Here is a 4,160-nt window from a genome sequence, read left to right as displayed (position 1 = left end):
AGAGACGTCTTTAGGTAAAAATAATAAAAAACCCATGCTGTATAGACAATGCAGATAGTTCTAGTTACCTGGTCAACGGGCAAAAAGCAAGCACTGAAGGTCTTCAGTTCCAATCTTTTGTTCATTTCTTATTGCTGGAATTTCCTATTCGTTTCTTTCTTGCTGGATGACTAAACCGCATGATGGTAGAGACGTTAAGCCCGCGTTTACTCAGCCCGGCCCTGCTCAGCCTCGGGAGCAGACGAATTCTTAGCTGGTGGATGGCTGCTTTTGTCTCTTTGCCATCTTGTGGTTTAGGGTTTTCTGGGCGTCTGCGTCGGTAATTGAAGTTGCGACGGTACCGACGTTGAGGTGGCTGCTGACCTTGGGTCTCATCGCCTTGATTTTCCTTATCTTCTTCATTGCCATCCTCTCTAGGCTATCTTTGGGGCGGAGGGCCCCTGCGGAATCGTGGTCTATAACCTCGATCCATATTCTGTCTCACTTGTCTAGCTCGTTCTCCTGCACCCTGGCTGTCAGCACCCTTCATCACTTCTCCTTGCACAGGAGGGTTGGAATACTGTGGCCGACGCCCACAGGGTCTGCACATGTAGTAAGGTGGGAACCTTCGCCTGCGGTAGGGCCAGCATGGCTGGGCCTGGCCTTCGGGAGCGCCCTCCATTCCTCATTCTTTTCCCCACTCTCGCTATGCTGGTAATTCTGCTGGTAATTGCGCGGAGGACCCCTAAGACCTGGATAGCGTCTATGATGGTTACGGTCTGCTGCGAATTTACTGCCTCGAGCTGGAACTCCACCAGGGCCTGTAACATCTGCTGCCTCCGCACCCTTTTCTCCTTCAACAACATCCAACTCCGCACTCTCCACTCCTACACTGCGAAGGTCCTTCCTGGGGTTGTTCTTTATGGCAGTCTGGTGTACAAATACATCTTCCTTTGTGTCATTCCTGTTGATGAAGCCATATCCGTTTCTTACATTGAATCATTTTACTGTTCCCAAAACCTTCCTTGCGATGACCTTCTTGTCCCCACCGGCATGTGAGGCCGCCCGGGCCGGGGCTCCCTGCGCTGCCGCCCGTGGTGCTGGGCTTGGTGTCAGCAGCGCTGAGGGCAGCACGGCGCAGATGGCTGCGGAAGGCGCTGCCGGCAGGCGGCTGCTGGGTCTCGGCCTCGCTGCTAGCAGTCTCGGTGATGGTGACTGCGGCGGCTGCGGCTCCTCCCGGTGTGTGATGATGGTAACTAGGCCTCCGGCGGTGGGGCTGCTCAGGGCTCTCTGGGGTCCATTCTCCGCTCCCACTACCAATCGAACTAGCGAGAATTGCGGGACAGGCCAATAATGATATTTTTTTAAAAAAATGTATTTAGTACAGAGTTTACAGGATCTCACTACACAGATGGGACTTGTAGTGATTCTCCTGTTTTCAGCCTTCCAAGCGCTGGGATTACAGGCGCGCGCCATCAGTTTCAGTCACCATCTCCATGAGCCCCTGGGGCTGGGCCTGCATGGCACTCCGGGGACAAATCCTGGCCACATTCTTCCTAAGCAGGATCTTTGAGTCTGCTGAGCTATCTAGCCTGCCCTAACTCATTTTTAACAATGAATTAATTCTAACACTATTTAACCAATCTAAACATATTTATGATTATGGCCTGCTTAGCAAATCAATGAATTATGACTTCTGCTAGGGGAGAAATAAGGTTTAAGGACCCTCCCAAGAGAAAATGAAATCATTCTTTGATGAACCAAAGGTTTTACAACGAGTTGTTTGTTTGTTTGCTCTTTTAAAACAAGGTCTCAGTGTGTAGTTCAGGCTGTCCTTGAGCTCACTCTGTAGCCCAGGCTGGTCTTGAACTCACAATGATCCTCCTGCCTCAGCCTCCAAGCCTGGGATTACAGGCTTGTGCTACCATACCTGGCTAGAAAATATTTCTAAATAATATGTCAAATATAGAATGAATATAGTCAGTGGTGGAGCACTCGCCAAGCATGTATAAGGTCGTTGGGTTCCATCCCTGGCACTGAAACGAAAAATGTATAAACAGTATATATATGACAAAATCTAATCCTATTAATCATACATTGGTGTGTTCTAACAATTGTATTAACATGGTCGGGCAATTTTGTCTCTCACTCATCTCCCAAACATTTTTATCACCCCAAACTGAAAATCTATACCCATTGAACAGTAACTCCCCACTTCTCCTCCCTCCTAAGCCCTGATAACAGCATTCTACTCTATATGAGCTTGACTACTTGAAGTAACTTATAGAGGCAGAATCACAGAATATTTATTCTTTAGTGTCTGGCTTATTTCCCTTAGTGCAATGTTTTCACTGTCAACCCAGATGTGACATATCTGCCCTACTTTGCCTTTTTTGTTTTTGTCTTTGTTTCATTGTTTGCATGAACTACACAAAAATCTCTTTGTGTAGTTCAGGCCAGCCTGGAGCTTGCTACGTATCCGTTGCTAGACTCAAACATGCCACCTCTTTCTTGCTCAGTCTTCCAAAGTGGTGAGATTCTAGGTGTGCCCACCACAAATCATTAGAACTTTCCTCCTTTTTTTTTAAAAAAAAAAAAGTTTTATTTATTTATCTGGTGCAGGGTCTTGCTATGCAGCTCAGACTCCTAGTGATCCTCCTGTCTCAGCCTCCCCAGTGCTGGGATTAAAGCCATGTGCCACCTCGCCCAGTTTCAGAGACTGCACAGTGTGCCCCAGAGTTCTGGGACCTACAAGCATGCAGCATAGGGGATCGAACCCAGGTCTTTGCGCTTGCCAGGAAGGTGCTTAGATTGCCAACCTATCTCCCTAGCCCTCTTCCTCTTTTTAAAAAACTGTTGTGTGGCTAGAAAGCTCTGATGCATACTTATTAGCCTGCTCTTCATGACCGTGGCCTTGGGGCTCTTGTGACTCATGTGGCTATGAGATGACATCTGCCTGGGCCCCTGATTTCACTTGTCTGTATCTCTGAGGCTGGAACTGCCAAATGCTGTGGTAAGCAGCGAGAACTGAAAGATCTAAGCACAAAGTGCCCCAAAGCGTGAAACCTTGTGAAATCAGCACGGGCTGACAAGTCCAGCACGCCATGCCAGACCTTATGTAGTGTCTCATGGTCAACACATAGGTGCACTGAAAATACTGTGTGGAACTAATTTCTATTGGTGCATTGGGAGAAACAGTTAATGCTTACTTGCCCCATCAATTTTGCATGCCCATCTCTGGCAATCTGACAACTACTTTGAAGATAACATCATGCAGTATGGCAACCATTGTCAATTTCCTATCATCGTGTTTTGAAATTCTGTATGGATTTTAGGACAGCTTTTATTGTCTTTAACATAAATAAAATGAAGACTAAAGTGGGGGGGGGAAAAAAAACAAATGCTGTGGTAGTTTGATGCGTAGTTATGTGAGGACTGGCCACACCTTTCCACAGCATCGCTGCCCCTAGTCCTCAGACCTCGCTGAGCAGCAAGCGGAGGCTACCGCCCGGGCACCCACAGGTTCACAGCTGTTCCTCTGCCTGAGTTCCCGAGGGCCAGGTGTGCAGCCAGGCGCAAGGTCAAGGGCACCTGGCCCATTGGTCCTTCAGCATGAAGCACAGTCATCGTGTGGACAGTGTCACGAAATCTAAGGCTCCTGACATGAAAATGATATTTGTAGCTCGGCCCGCATGCTTAGTAGCAAGGAGACCACTGCACTGCAGAGGCCTCTGTTACAGCCTCAGCACACACATAAAAGACACATATCAAAAAGGAACTAGAATAAGGAATAAAAGGGCAAGTTCGTGGGCTAAGTCTCTGCTTCTTGAGACTGAACAAAATCAAGATTTTTTTTTAATTTTTATTTATTTATTTATTTATTTGTCCTGTCAGAGGTGAATATTCTATTGGCATCTAAATACTATAGGTGTTTGAATTCAACTAAACAATCTAACACTGTCTAGCAGTCTATAATATTAGTGGGTTATCCTCAGAAGTTATTGACTTGAGCCTTTTACAGCTCATCATATTAATATGGATTTACTTTGTATACCTCATTTTTATACTTTTCTACTGGATGGTTAAGACCAAGATATAGCAAGACCTATATAACAAGAAATGTAACTTTTGTATCTGATAAGGTCAGCCAAGTACTTTCAGGATTTATCCTGTAGCCCTGT

At 46.4% G+C, this 4,160-nt stretch overlaps 1 pseudogene; it reads right to left on the bottom strand.

Annotated features, from left to right (window-relative positions):
- Nucleotides 1-162: 162 nt before the first annotated feature.
- LOC105743983 lies at nt 163-3,606 on the bottom strand (annotated as a pseudogene).
- Between the last annotated feature and the right edge of the window lie 554 nt (nt 3,607-4,160).

The sequence above is a fragment of the Octodon degus genome, unplaced genomic scaffold (genome assembly GCF_000260255.1).
Source record: "Octodon degus isolate 3935 unplaced genomic scaffold, OctDeg1.0 scaffold00200, whole genome shotgun sequence".
NCBI lineage: Eukaryota > Metazoa > Chordata > Mammalia > Rodentia > Octodontidae > Octodon > Octodon degus.
The sequence above is the reverse complement of the archived record's forward strand: the minus strand, read 5'-3'. Positions and strand labels throughout refer to the sequence as shown.